The sequence below is a fragment of the Triticum dicoccoides genome, chromosome 6B (assembly GCF_002162155.2).
Source record: "Triticum dicoccoides isolate Atlit2015 ecotype Zavitan chromosome 6B, WEW_v2.0, whole genome shotgun sequence".
Taxonomy (NCBI): Eukaryota; Viridiplantae; Streptophyta; class Magnoliopsida; order Poales; family Poaceae; genus Triticum; species Triticum dicoccoides.
This window is the reverse complement of record NC_041391.1, coordinates 5,327,240-5,343,786: the sequence shown is the minus strand read 5'-3', so window position 1 is coordinate 5,343,786 and position 16,547 is coordinate 5,327,240.

The following is a 16,547-nucleotide window of genomic DNA, read 5'->3' as shown; positions in this document are numbered from 1 at the left end:
ACTCATCCTCCTCATTTTGTCTCTTCCTCATGACTGTTTCACTATCCTGCAGTAACATAGGGCCGCTACCACCGCCCCTCGCATATGAGTTGTTCATGTCTACCCTGCGATAAACAGGGTTTGTTCCTCGACCCGCCTTGCCACCTCTGCCATTAACACCTCTCCCCCTTGCATTAAATTGATAGATCGTACTTTTAACTCTGTCGTTTGGGGGTTTCTCAGGCGAGTTTACTTCCAAAGCAGGCTCCACATCATCCTCTCCTCCTCTTGTCTCCTGCTGTCTTCCCATGTCCCGGGCGGCCTCCTGCTTGTATGTTGGTTTTCTGCCCCAATTCCTATTTTTACTAGCTGTGAATCTGAGAGCCTCCCGGTATGGCGGCCATCCATGCTCATCTCTCCCAACGGGTGTAGGGCACATCAGTTCAACATGCCCCAGCAGCCCACATGAGAAGCAAAAGTATGGTAGATTTTCATATTGGATATCAAAGAATTCAGACTCTTTTGTTTTTGACTTCTCCAATTGCACCCAACGCATCAACGGTTCATCAACCTTGATCCAAGCCCTGAATCTGAGGCAATCTCCAAACGCAAAACCCTTTTCATCCGCATCCAATGCAACCACATCTCCCACCATGCTTGCTATACGTTTTGGCCATGGCGGGCATAATAGGTTGAACGGGGGGTTGATCACCCGTGCCCAGATTTTGATCTTGTCAAACTTTAGCTCTGACGGCCGCGATCTGATGTTAAACCTCTCCAGGACCACACAGTGCTTTCCCACCATCCATGGACCTCCCTCGAAGATCCGATCACAATCCCTCTTTATGGCAAAACTAGCAAGAAAAATGTTCTCCCCCTTTAGCCTGAAGCTCAGTCCCCTCGGATTTCCCCACACAGGGCGCAGGGCCTCCTCGATGGTGTTCACGTGAAAAGACTTCCGAAACAAAACCTTCCCTATGAGTGCGTAGGGTTCTTCAACTCTTTCTTCCTCCTCCTCATCAATGATAAGCTTCGTCTTCTCCTTCTCCGTTAGATCCTGTCTGTCCATCATCTGCTCCACCGTCTCCGCTTCCTTCGGCTTCCCATTCGCTCCTCCCATGGCGCTTGACTCCGCCATCAGTTCGCCCAGCCTCCCCCGATCACCTTACCCGGAGCACCGCCAAGGGTGGGAAAGGACGCCAGGTCCCCCCTTGATCACCACGAGCAGACCTGCTGACAAGATCCAGCGATCGGAGAGTAGAAGACCCGGTGATTACAAAACCCTAATACTTCGCCACCGAAATCGCCTCGTGCGCCGCCCTGCCACTCGAAACCCTAGAAAAACGTTTCGGGGCTCCGTTGCAATCCGATTTGGACACTACAGTTAAGCAATCCGATTTTGTACACCCGTGTTGTCATGATCGCGTCTATTTTCCTTGGTTAGCTAGCATGCACCCAGGGGGGAAAAGGCATGAATTTAACTTTACAATTTGCCGGCACTTTTTTGAAAAATATAGCGTAGTGAATTTGAGTAACTAGCTGTCAACCCATGCTACTGCACGGGCTAGCAATTTTGAATATTGCATGGGCTACTACATGGAAAATTATTATATTATTTATTAATTTTTTAAAGTATTGTTTTGTCTAAAGTCTTGTAGGAAATAAAATACAAAATCTTTAAATTAATATTTTACTATTTTACGGACGTGAATTTTTGGGACATGATGGCATGCGATGATGTTATCTGGGCAGCCCATCCATGCTATGAGATTAGAAATTAATATAGTGATTGAATGAATACCTCAACGATATGCCAGGTTAATTCGACAAATACGACGTAGAGGGGTTGGTGGCTAACCATCTCAAATGGAGTTGGATACACGTTCATAAACATGCAAAATATATATGGTTCTAGCTGTTCTGTTGTGTTAATGTCAGGCCATTTAAAAATGTTGGTAAGCTGCGTTTAAAAGTTCTGTGTCGAACAGGTCGGCCTTTAATGGCACTTAGCAAGTGTCGGCCTGCCGTTTCTGTTTTGGTTTGTTTTGCCAAGTTTATTTTTCATGTCTATAATTGAGGACTGAGGTGTACTGCTCTATCAGTTCATCAGAGCCATGCGTTCATATTAATGTTGCAGTACTACCTCATGGATAATGTGATATCTTCCCGAAGATGGATTTAAACTACATGTGTTGTTGTAATAACAAAAAACACGGGAAGGTTACGCGAAACAAGTCTTTGTCTCTGAAATTAGACATGATGGATTAATTAGTATAAACAACGGTAATACCCCAGTACAACGGTGGCATCAAACTCCAGCAACAGCAGAAGGTTAGCCGTTCATTAATGTTCGCTACTATAGCAAAACCTTTCCTACACTCAAAATATGTGCTTGGGCAAGCTTTTGTTATTGCTTTTCTAGGCTCGTTGTTATCCTAGTACAGGAGCTTGCAATGCCCCCCGCAAAAGAGGAGCTTGCAATGTCCACCAGCTTGTTCTAAGCAGGTAGCACACCCAGCGATGAGAGCACCTAATGAGACATGATGGAATTAGATCATTGGAAGAATTAGTTCGTCAGCTCCTCCAACCCACCTTCTAATGATGGCCATCAGATGAGTGAAAGGGGAGCTTCCTGGTCTAAATGGATACATGTTGGAGGAGCTAATCAACAGGACAAGAACATGGAGGAGCACATTGCAGAACGCATTAATATTGCAGGGAAGGCTAGCAGTTGAACAAAGTCGAGGAAAAGGAGGAACGTGAGGAGATGAATGCATAGCAGAGAAACTGGTACATGTGATGACACTAAAATACCCCCACTTTCCAAATTAACAACGCTGGATAGAGAGTGATGCTGAAATGCAATGAACGTTCCCAGCCTGTGCCTAGTAAATGAGGTCTGCTCTAGTAAATGAGTTGGGTCGCATTTTTCAAGCATGTGGTCCCTTAAGCATTGATTGTTTTGTGTAATACAACCGAATACTGCAGGGAGGAGTATTCAATATGTGATATACACTGCTTATAGTATTAATACCACACGAATCTCAGAGGAATAGATGGTGAGATAAAGACCTCGCCTCGCACCATGTTCACCTATGCATATTCGCTATTTTATTACCTATTTTCATAGCATATAAAATATTATAAGCTTTGTGTCACAACCAAAATTTATGACACCATATATATCTTTTAGCGGTTCTTATTGTAGCAACTACTAAATACATATGAGCATGTGTTTTCTGTTAACATTATTGTACATATATTATCTATGACTTTTCTCTGTCTGATTACTACTGGCATGTTTACTCCATGGTTCGACATGCATACATGTGGTTAACATATTCCATTAAAACACGTTGCAACAACCGTTCTGCAAGGTTAGTTTATGCTTCCATCAACACGTCGATATCTAACTCATCGATGCCCCTGCCAACATATGGGTGAGCTCCGAGCCTCGATAAGGGTCGCGACTTAGCTCAAACTTATCTATGTACTTTCAAAAAAAATTGTAAGATCGTTGAACTTGTTGAATTTTTTTTAACGGGTGGAGCCTTCTCATCTTTTCAATAATTCCCATATTTGTAGTTTTCTAGCCGAAACTTTTTTTTTTACTTTGACTGTAACACTCTAGTAGTCATCCTGAAATATCTTTAAATTCAACAATGAAATTTAAATGTTTGCTCGAATATTCAAAAAGCTCCCGTAAATTATTGGATGCATGCCTCTAAGATTTTTAAAGTTACTTTGTACTTTTTTTAAAATTAATTGATCCTTCTGACATCCCATACGAGCCACTTGGAATAGTGGTGATGCTATCATTCTTTTGGCGATGCGTGCTAGCTGACCGGTGTCCTAGTCTATGATATATTGCTTTATCCGGCCGAGTCCGATGCACACTCTCCTTTTTAACTATTAAAAAAATAAATTAAGTGCTCTTGCATCATGGTGGTCTTATTCTTTAAATACAGAACTTAAACGACCTGCCTAAAGTTCTGAAAAGTAATGGATTTCTTATGCGCTTGCGCAGTTCAGCAAATTTCAATCTTTAATGTAATCTAGGATTTGTTCATTATTATATTTGTGACATAGATTTTTAAAAGATTGGCACTATTCTTTTTTCCATTCTCAGCAAACATGTGATGTCCCAAACGAATTTGGGAGTATATATGTGTTTGTGATTTGTCGACAGGGTTTAATTTTTCAATGAGTATATCCAATATGGTTGTCTTCATGGCGATTTCTGAGTGATAAAAAGTAGTTCAGGTACCTAGATATACGCATTACACATTGAAATAATGTTCGCAGACTTTTAGCGAAGAGGACAACGTTCATCCGTGACACTGAGCCATGATATATATTTTTCTATCGGCTCCATGCATGCATCTGGTTTGTTTCTGGAAATAAAAAACTTTTTTTTTAAGAATCAGAAGAACTTTAGTGTGCTAGCATATTTTAGTTTGGAAATTTCATTCCTCTATTTTTATGGACCCCGATAACGAACTGACATTCGGTATGGGGAGTTGTCATCCTGAACGATTTGTTCGGGCCCCAACCAACTGCGACCGAACTGCTTGTGGTCGTTCGTGCGGTAGCGCATTCCGTCCGAACGGCCAGCCAGTTGGACTAAGTAGGCCCGTGTCTTCCTAGATGGGCCTTCCTGGTAAAGCTGCCAAAAAAAAGTAAACAACATGTACCAACAGCAAAAAATGTGATGATAAACTACAGAATAAGTAAAATACCTACAGGACATGGCCATGTTGTAGCAAAAAAACAATTAAAGAAAAAGAAAGTATGCCACGCTCGATTAACTAAAAATTGACATGATATATATACTGAATTTGCCATGCTCCCATAGTAAAAGAAGTTTTGCCATGGTCCAATATGGATCCAAAAATATGTGTACACTACCGCGGTAAAAATAAAAATTATCATCTTTTCAATAATTTGCCAAAGATCCAGAAACTATATTTGCCATGTTCCATTAACTAAATTTACCATGATATGTGGAATAAATTTTCCATGGTCCATATACTAAATTTGCCATGCCCATTAACTACAATTGCCATGCTCCAATATTTAAAGACAATGTTGCCATGTTGAAAAAAAAGAAATTTACCATGGTCCAGAAACTAAATTTGCCATGGCCCATATAATAAATTTTATGTGCTCCATTAACTAAATTTGCCACGGTCCCTTATTAAAAGAAATGTTGCCATGTTGCAAAAAAAAAATTGCCACCAAATTTGACATTCTCCAATAACTAAATTTGACATGATATTTCGACTAAATTTGTCATGGTCCCATATTTAAAGAAATTTTGACAAGTTGGAAAAAAAGAAAATTTTCATGGTCCAGAAAGTAAAATTGCCATAACCTGTAGAGTACATTTGCCACGATCCTTGCGCTTAAATTGCCATGGGCCTAAAAAAAGAAGTTCTTTTGCCATGGGCCTAAAAAAAGAAGTTCTTTTGCCATGGTCCCATATCATGACATTTTTATTTGCACTTGAGTTGTTTTTAGAAAAAGTTGCCATGGCAAATTTTGTAGACGGAGACAAATAATTCTAATTTGTTATCAAAAAGTTGCCATGGAAAAAATGTAGAGAGTTAAATAATTCTAAGTTTCCATGGTCAATAAATTAAGTTTGCCATGCTCATAAAAAGAGTTTGCCATGATATTAATAAAAAATAATATGAAAAATACCCATTTGGTGAAATTTCCTTTAATATGTTCTGTGCTATTATATTATCTGTTTTGGATGTTTAATGGGCTTTACTATGCACTTTTATATTATTTTTTGGACTAACCTATTAACCGAAGGCTCAGCCCAAATTGCTGTTTTTTGCCTATTCAGTGTTTCGCAGAAAAGGAATATCAAACGGAGTCCAAACGGAATGAAACCTTCAGGTGAGTTATTTTTGGAACAAACGCAATCCAGGAGACTTGGAGTGGACGTCAAGAATGAAACGAGGAGGGCACAAGGCAGGGAGGCGCGCCCCCCACCCTCGTGTGCCCCTCGTGGCTCCCCTGACCGACTTCTTTCACCTATATATATACTCATATACCCTGAAAACATCCAGGAGCACCACAAAACCCTATTTCTACCGCCGCAACCTTCTGTACCCGTGAGATCCCATCTTGGGGCCTTTTCCGGCGCTTCGCCGGAGGGGGAGTCGATCACGGAGGGTTTCTACATCAAAACCATAGCCTCTCCGATGAAGTGTGAGTAGTTTATCTCAGACCTTCGGGTCCATAGTTATTAGCTAGATGGCTTCTTCTCTCTCTTTGGATCTCAATACAAAGTTCTCCTCGATCTTCTTGGAGATCTATTCGATGTAATTCTTTTTGCGGTGTGTTTGTCGAGATCCGATGAATTGTGGGTTCATGATCAAGATTATCTTGAACAATATTTGAATCTCCTATGAATTCTTTTATGTATGATTTGTTATCTTTGCAAGTCTATTCGAATTATCAGTTTGGTTTGGCCTACTAGATTGATCTTTCTTGCAATGGGAGAAGTGCTTAGCTTTGGGTTCAATCTTGCGGTGTCCTTTCCCAGTGATAACAGGGGCAGCAAGGCACGTATTGTATTGTTGCCATCGAGGATAAAAAGATGGGGTTTATATCATATTGCTTGAGTTTATCCCTCTACATCATGTCATCTTGCCTAATGTGTTACTCTGATGCATGCTGGATAGCGGTCGATGTGTGTAATAATAGTAGTAGATGCAGAATCGTTTCGATCTACTTGTCGCGGGCGTGATGCCTATATACATGATCATGCCTAGATATTCTCATAACTATGCACTTTTCTGTCAATTGCTCGACAGTAATTTGTTCACCCACCGTAATACTTATGCTATCTTGAGAGAAGCCACTAGTGAAACCTAAGGCCCCCGGGTCTATTTTACATCATATAAGTTTCTGGTCTATTTTATCTTGCAATCTTTACTTTTCAATCTATATCATAAAAATACCAAAATATTTATCTTACTATATCTATCAGATCTCACATTTGCAAGTGATCGTGAAGGGATTGACAACCCCTTTATCGCTTTGGTTGCAAGGTTCTTATTTGTTTGTGCAGGTACGACGGATTTGCATGTAGCCTCCTACTGGATTGATACCTTGGTTCTCAAAAACTGAGGGAAATACTTACGCTACTTTGCTGCATCACCCTTTCCTCTTCAAGGGAAAACGAACGCATGCTCAAGAGGTAGCATGCAACCAGAAGGTTTTGTCAATCCTAAAGGTGCTGACAAAATGCGCAAGCTCCAGCGATCCATCTATAGGCTGGTGCAAGCATCTCGGAGTTGGAATATACGCTTTGATGAGGTGATCAAAGCATATGGTTTTATACAGACCTTCCGAGAAGCATGTATTTACAAGAAAGTGACTAGGAGCTCTATAACATTGCTAATATTATATGTGAATAACATATTGTTGATCAGAAATGATGTAGAATTTTCTGGAAAGCATAAAGGAGAGTTTGAAAGGTGTTTTTCAAAGAAAGACCTCGGTGAAGCTGCTTACATATTGGGCAACAAGATCTATAGAGATAGATCAAGACGCTTGATAAGATTTTTCAGTAAGTACATACCTTAACAAGATTTTGTACTTCAAAATGGAACAAAGAAGAAGATCTTTCCTGTGTTGCAAGGTGTAAAGTTGAGTAGGACTCAAAACCCGACCATGGTGGAAGATAGAGAGAGAATGAAAGTCATTCCCTATGCCTCAGCCATAGGTTCTATAAAGTATGCCATGTTATGGACCAGACCAGTTGTGTGCCTTGCTATGACACTACTAGGGAAAACCCTAGCAGTAGCGCTGGTTTTGTGCTCACTAGTAGCGCGGGTAGGCGCGCTACTAATAAGGCGCTACAGCTATTGCTTAGCAGTAACGCGTGCCCGCATGCGCTACTGTTAGGACAAATAGCTGCAGCGTTTGTTCAGTACCACGCTACTGCTAAGGTAACTACTTGCAGCGTGTTTTCTGTCCATCGCTACTAGTATTCTTTTTTATTTTTTTATTTTTAGTGTATTTATGTGTCATCGTACAAATATTGGTACAATACCAGTTATGAGGTTTACATCATTATGTCCATAATAGTGTGTCAAATGAAGGTGGATTAGGTTCAAGTGGAGGCAATATGTGGTGCATGTCAAAAGTATACTACTAATCCAAACTTGATCTAGTTTGGACTAGTAGTACTTTCGATGTGCACCACATGTTGCCTCCACTTGAATCTACTCCGCCAGCACAAGCTATTTAATCATCATCATAGTCATTACCACCAACAGTATTTATTTAATCACCACTAACGCTAGCTAATAATAATCATCATAGTCATTACCACCAACACTAGCTATTTTATCATCATAGTAATAGTGTAGCACATCATCATCCTCAAACTCATTTCTAGCTAGCTAATCACTCCTGCTGCTCTCTCTTAGGTAAAATAACATAAAATATGTATAGCTCTCCTCCTTGATCAAGCTGGAGCATGCAGATGAACCTGTCTCCTAATCGTGGGTAGCGCATCTGTTTGCTGCCCCCTAGTACTTCTCCGCGCTCCCCCATCACATATTTGGTCCAGTCTTGCACTATTAAGCATCCGTCGCTACTCTTGAATGCACTAAAGTAATCTGTAGGATATCTTGGCCGTAAGCTGATAATACTCATGGTACCTTTAGTCTCGATCCCATAAGGCACAACATTCATTGGGAGTCCCTGTTGAAGAACATCGTATGGTAACATACTTAGCAATGAAGTTTAGCTTCAAAAATAATGTATGGAAAAGATGCATTGAGGACAAATAGTAAAAATCTTACCATCCTTCCTAAATAGATGTGACTGTAGTTCATTATGAACACTATTGGTCGCACATTTTCAGTACTAACATTTCTAAATGCAGGAAGAAAATTTGTCTTGACAGTATCAAGATCCTCAAGCCATGAAACATAATGACTGAGCTCCTCACAGTTGAGTTTAGCCCCAGGACAGTATACGGTCCTGTCTACCAAGCGCTGGACATGTTTACTTGCACCGAAATAAGCTGACAATACAAATTAGTTGTCAACTATTTTTGAATAAACAATATCAAAGACATAAATATGGTTGAGAAACTTACATAATGGTATAACTGGAGGCGTCTGCACATCGACCCAGATGTCGGTATTACCTTCAATATCATCTTCCGGACGAATATCAAAGGTGATAACCATATCAGGCTCAAATGCATAAGTCTTGCATAGTGCTCGCCATGTTTTGCATCCAAAATAGGTGTAGTCGTCTGAATTGTATAATTTTGCATGGAAAATATAACCATGCTCGGTCTTCAAGTAAACTTTCTTTTCCTCCGTACTATGACTGAAACCTATCTTATCCAATCAAAAACTGTTGCATGGCAAGGGATACGCTAGTAGTATAGTAAAAAAAATATAAGTTGAAGCAAATGAAGCAGATGTCATGCTTAATTACGAAAAAAGACTTGTCGTTGTGACTTACTGTATCCACTTCGAAGTTCTCGTCCAGCTTGATGCTGAAGCGCCTATCATCATCTAGGAAGATTCCGTCGCACAGGCCGCGCTCGTCTTCGCAGTATTTGCAAATACCGAAATCATTTTCGTCGTCAGACATTTCCTATGTTCATAGTTAAAACATTAATTGAAAATCGACCGAAGACAACTACCAGGATACTCAACACACAAATCCGGGGCACTCGCTATTTCCTACATATTCTGGCACAAGTCATGCCAAAATTCACGGAAAAATCCGGCATGACCTTTGCTAAAATAGGACATATCGAGCGCCTGAAATTTGCCGGAACGGAAATGAATCAACACTCCGGCAAAACATAGGCCACTCAGAGGTGTAACCTGCAAACATGACCGGCCACTTGGATATTGGGAAACACAAGATATACATTTCAAAATATCTTATAGGACTCAAATTATCATGCATTCAATAAGCAAAAGTAAATCATCTCATGCGTCCGTACATCGTCGAATATTATCACTAATACATCACAAATAGTGTCATACATATAACATCACTAATACAACTAAAAACCTAGCACACGACGGGTATCGACGCGGGCGGTGGACACCCACAGAGAAGGAACCATCACGGGATCATAGCTCCAGTGAGATCCCCGGATAACCTGCCAGGTATTGGAGAACGACCTGTGCTCCAACGCAAACAAGTAGCGACGGACGTGCGCGTCCTCCTCACTGACACGGTGACGCACCACCTCCGCGGAGTCCTCGAGCCTCTGGATCATCACTGGCCCACGCGACCGCCACCAAAGAAGGTTCAGGTCAACGACAGGCTGGCTCCTCACCAACCTGCACCCCCGGTAGGTAGCGCCTCCTAGTACCACCCCGGCGGAGCCCAGTCCCGGAAATGGCCGATGGTCAAGCAGGTGTCGTCCTCCGCCGACTCGATGACGAGGATGCGGGATAGGCATCGTCCATGTCGAGGCGGGAAAAATTGCTTTAACTAAAAAATAGCAACAAGTTCTTACTAACTAGTTCTATTAATTCAACTAGTTCTTACTAAAAATAAACTTACTATAAATAAAGCTATTCTAGTACCTAATTAGTACCTAGTTCTTACTAACTAATTAGAGGAACTACTGCCCTAATTACCATCTAATTTGATGAACCTATAGGGGTGGAAAGTGGTAGCGGATATTTCAATTATCCAACTATAAAGTGAAATAAGTGGTCAAATTTTACTCGTTTTATGATTCATCTTAGAAATTTGATTCGTTTTCACCCTTACATGAACCCTAACTCATTTGAGCCGCATCCGCATCCGATTTGTTTCCACTCTTACATGAACCCTAACTAATTTGATGCAACTAAAATATAAAGAAACCCTAGGCAGAGGTAGGGGAGAGGGAGGAGCGGGAGTGCTCACCTCGGGTGCCTGCGATGAGGGAGGGGCAGGGCGGCGTCGAGGTTAGGGTCGGGGCTCGGGCGCGCGGCGGATGGCGGCCGGCGTCGAGGTCGGGGTCGGGGGCGGCGTCCGAGGCGGCGTTGAGGTCGGGGGCGGGGGCGGCGTTGAATCTAGGGTTGGCGCGGCGTAGAGGGTGCGGAGAGCGCGCGGTGGCCGACGGGCGACGGCGGCGGCGAGAGTGGAGAGAGTTGGATTTGGGGGAAGTGGCCACGTGGGGAAGGACGAACCCCGTGGTTAAGTCAGAAGTAGCAGTAGCGCGTTCCAGGAAAAGCGTTGCTGCTATCTTAGCTACAACGCGTTCTGTGATACATGCTACTGCTACTCCTTTCTCTTTTTTTCCCTTTTTCATTTAGTTTTCTTCACAAACTTTTTTCCTTTCACTTTATTCTATTTCTTTCATTTTCAATTACCTTTCTATTTTCTTTCCATTTAATTTTATAACCTTTAGCAGTAGCGAGTTTATATTAAAACGTGCTGCTACAAATAAAGTAGCGGTAGCGCGGTTCGTCATAGGTCGCTACTACTATGTGTAGCCTATCGGCTAAGCCGTGGGAATTTTAGTAGTAACGTGTTTACAGCCAGACGCGCTACTGCTAGATCTTTATCTGCAGCGCGGTTTCCTCAGGCGCACTACTGCTACTTAGCACCAGCGTGCTTTTTTGACCCATGCTACTGCTAAAGTTCTTTGTATAAGGTTTTCCCTAGTAGTGTGAGTCTGGTAAGGGGGTACGATATTGATCCAGGAGTAGATCATTGGACAGCGGTCAAAGTTATCCTTAGTTACCTAAGAGGACTAAGGAAATATTTCTCGGTTATGGTGGTGATAAAGAGTTCGTCGTAAAGAGTTACGTCGATGCAAGCTTTTACACCGATCCGGATGACTCTGAGTCTCAATCTGGATACATATTGAAAGTGGGAGCAATTAGTTAGAGTAGCTCCATGTAGAGCATTGTAGACATAGAAAATTTGCAAAATACATACGGCTCTGAATGTGGCAGACCCATTGACTAAACTTCTCTCACAAGCAAAAAATGATCACACCTTAGTACTCTTTAGGTGTTAATCACATAGCCATGTGAACTAAATTGTTGACTCTAGTAAATCCTTTGGGTGTTGGTCACATGGCGATGTGAACTATGGGTGTTAATCACATAAAGATGTGAACTATTGGTGTTAAATCACATGGCGACGTGAACTAGATTATTGACTCTAGTGCAAGTGGGAGACTGAAGGAAATATGACCTAGAGGCAATAATAAAGTTGTTATTTTATATTTCCTTATATCATGATAAAATGTTGGTTATTAATGCTAGAATTGTATTAACCAGAAACTTGATACATGTGTGGATACATTGACAAAACACAGTGTCCCTACTAAGGCTCTACTAGACTAGCTCGTTAACCAAAGATAGTTAAGTTTCCTAGCCATGGACATGTGTTGTCATTTCATGAACTGGATCACATCATTAGGAGAATGATGTGATGGACAAGACCCATCCGTTAGCTTAGCATAATGATCGTTGAGTTTTATTGCTATTGCTTTCTACATGTCATATACATATTCCTTTGACTATGAGATTATGCAACTCCCGGATACCGGAGGAATACCTTGTGTGCTATCAAACGTCACAACTTAACTGGTTGATTATAAAAATGCTCTACAGGTATCTCCGAAGGTGTTTGTTGGGTTGGCAGAGATCAAGATTAGGATTTGTCACTCCGAGTATCGGAGAGGTATCTCTGGGCCCTCTCGCTAATGCACATCATAAGAAGCCTTGCTAGCAAAGTGACTAATGAGTTAGTTGCAGGATGATGCATTATAGAACGAGTAAAGAGACTTGCCGGCAACGAGATTGAACTAGGTATGAAGATATTGACGATCTAATCTCGGTCAAGTAACATACCGATGACAAAGGGAATAACGTATGTTGTCATAATGGTTCGACCGATAAAGATCTTCGTAGATTATGTGGGAGCCAATATCAGCATCCAGGTTCCGTTATTGGTTATTGACCGGAGAGGTGTCTCGGTCATGTCTACATAGTTCTCGAACCTGTAGGGTCTCGAACCTGATTTGGTGACCGAGTGTTGTTCGGAGTCCCGGATGAGATCATGTACATGAAGAGGAGTATCGAAATGGTCGAGAGGTAAAGATTGATATATTGGATGATAGTATTTGGACACCGGAAGTGTTCTGGATTGTATCGGGTACATATCGGAGTACCGGGGGAGATATGGGCCATAATGGGCCATAGGAGGGAGTCACACCAGCCCACAAGGAGTGCCCCCCCCCCCTCCCAGGAAGGAGGCCAAATAGGACTAGGAGGACGGGGCGGCACCACCCTCTTTCCTTCTCCCCCTCTCTTTTCCCCTCTTTCCCCCTCTGGTAAAAGGAAAAGGGGGGGGGGGCGAATCCTACTAGGAGCTCAAGTAGGATTCCTCCTACTTGGGCGCGCCTAGGGCTGGCTCCCTCCCCTCCCTCCTTTATATTCGTGGGGAGGGGGCGCCTGGAACACATAATATTGATTCATAGCTGTGTGCGGCACCCCCGTCCACAGTTTACGCCTCCGGTCATATTTACGTAGTGCTTAGGCGAAGCCCTGCGTGGATCACTTTACCATCACCATCACCACGCTGTCGTGCTGAAAAAACTCTCCCTCGACACTTTGTTGGATCAAGAGTTCGAGGGACGTCATCGAGATGAACGTGTGTAGAACTCGAGGTGTCGTGCATTCGGTACTTGATCGGTCGGAACGGAAAGAAGTTTGACTATATCAACCGCGTTAACAAACGCTTCCGCTTTCGGTCTACGAGGGTACGTGGACACTCTCATCCTCTCGTTGCTATGCATCTCCTAGATAGATCTTGCGTGAGCGTAAGAATTTTTTTTTAAATTGCATGCGACGTTTCGCAACACATGTATGTGCCAAATTTATTATTCATTTGACAAACTTTGTGTCATCATTTCACCAACGAGGTGATCCTCATGTATGTGCCAAATTTATTATTCATTTTTAGGTCAGCTGTATTTTCATGATCTATATAATGGACATAGCAACTTTGTATGTGCATAGGTGACCTTTTTTATTTTGAAAAAAATGGCAATTTGTGTGCACATGAATTTGGTTTTCACCCTATATGCATATTGTCCCCATTAGTTTAGTTTAATGTTTTGACATGATAAAATATATATGTTTTTTGCCATGACAACTATCATTTTTCTATGTTGAAAATAATTTTTCCCTTTAAACGGAAAAAAATAGTTTGCCTTTTTGTTGGAACTGAATGCTTAATTTGGATTAGATCATGTTGACACATTCAGTTCCCACAATAGTGTGGCATGGCAAAATTCTGGAGTTGTTGCCATGGCAGAATTGCTATGAGTAGTTCTCATTGACAGAATTGCTATGAGTAGTTGCCAGGGCATAATTCTTGAGTAGTTTCCATTAGAAAATTGCTATGATTTTTGTGTATCAAAAGTCGCCATGATAGCTTTCGTTCAACTATTTGTTGTTGCCATGCCAAAGTGTTATTCATTCTTTCATAGATCACCTTGGCCTCTTGGTCAATCCACTATGTTGTCTATTTTTTTGCCATGTATTACACATATGTAAATTTTGCTGAGACACATGATGTATACTTGATTTAGTACCCTACATTTCTCATTTATTACACTTCATTTAGTTTCATATACCATTTTCCATGGCAAATTATCATAGATTGACATGACAAATTTACAATCCTTTTATAGCTACCAACTTTTCGTTTAGTAAATAGCTACCACAACATTTTTTGATATGGATTTGCCATGTTTTTCATTAAACCATGGCAAATTAATATTAATTTTCACGTTTTTGCCATTTCAATGTAGCATGGCAAAAATATCACATGGACCATGGGGAAAGAATTAGAAACCAATGACAAAATCATATTCCACATACCTTGGAATTTTGTTTTTATATGCAATTGCCATGACCTAGAGGGCTTCTTTTGCCATGCTTATCACATATCATGGCAATTTTTGTTCAATTTTTTATCTTTTAATGTTCTAAAAAAATGCCATCAGCTGGCTATTGGCAAATTATTTTTTGGCATGTTTTGTCATGGCATATTATGATTACAATGCACAAAATTATAATGAACAACATTGTCAGAGTTGCCATGGGAAAATTTTCTTTTTAAGCATAAGTTTCCATGGAAACTTATTTTATAAAATGGAAAAAAGATGGAAATTTTTAATTTTATTTGCCATGGAATTTTTCCTATATTGGCATGGCAAATTTACATATAACGCCTTGGCAAATTCCTTTAAAGTCTTCTTTTTCTTAGAAATTTTTTCTTTAAATTTTGCCATGGCAATTTTACCCTTTTTAACATGGAAAATTTACTTATATTACCACGGTAATTTTTAACCTTTTAAAGGGCACAATAAAGATGCCAAATACTATGTGTCATCCGGCTGATCCTATGCGCGGATCAGCCGGGTCGATGGCCGATGGATGATGTGCTTCCGGCGCTAGGATCCCTGAGTTGTGATTCGAAAGGATTCTGAACCACGTCGGTAGACCCTGCCCAACAAATTCATGGACACAAATCTCTCGCTCTCTGGTGGCTGGCTCGCTGCTCATGTGCGGCAGCTGAGTACATGGAGCCCCAGCAGAAAGTGTCTATGAATGCTACACATCCACCTACTAGAGAAACTATCAACAACTTATATGCATATGTAACATTGTCACTCATTATTTTGTGGTCTATATATGTCAAAGACCTAAACAATAGTGTACATTTTTTAGCGTTATTTTGCAATCCTCATTAGTCGCAAAAAAATCCTTTCAAAACAATGTGTTTTTTGTTTTGTGTTATATAGGCCAAATACATGCAAATTACAAGAATAAAATAACACATTATTGAAACCACTTTGCAACACTAAGCTAGTACGATCACTGTCTGGGTTTATGAGTCCCATCATATTTTGAGTCGAAGTGTGACCACATTTTTCACTTTGAAAATGTTAGTGCATGCCATAAATAATTATCTTTGTGTAATCTTATTTGAATGTTGTTTCAATGATATTGTTTTTGCATGTATAACTCATATTTTTTAGTTAAAATTATGATTAAAATATGACCCAATATATGAGGAGGTAGTATGAGGAGCAGCAAATATTTACTGGAGAATTCTTTATAACAGCATTGGCCGCCCTTGCTGCACCATGCGACTGGCTTTGCAACACGATGGTCTGGCTTCACAAAAAAAAACACATTATGTAATTGTGTGCGTGATGTGGCTGATTTCAAAAGCGAGTGTAGCGAACAAACCTATAATTCGATGGTTAGGAAGACAAGGTATCACCAGCCCACCAGGGTTCTAAGTCATAGACTTGACACTACTCCTAACATTTTTCTAGATTTATTTCAGGCCTTCCTGCGATGTGCTACCAGTGGAAGTAGACGTTCCCGTGAACTGTGAAGGCGCCTGCGGTGACTTCGTCAATCTCAAGATGAAGTGTCTGTCCAGTCCCTCAGAAGTTCTCATAGGGGTACCATATGTGTGCGTGCGTTCATATAGGTAAGTATGTCCATATATATGACCGTATGCGTTCGTAC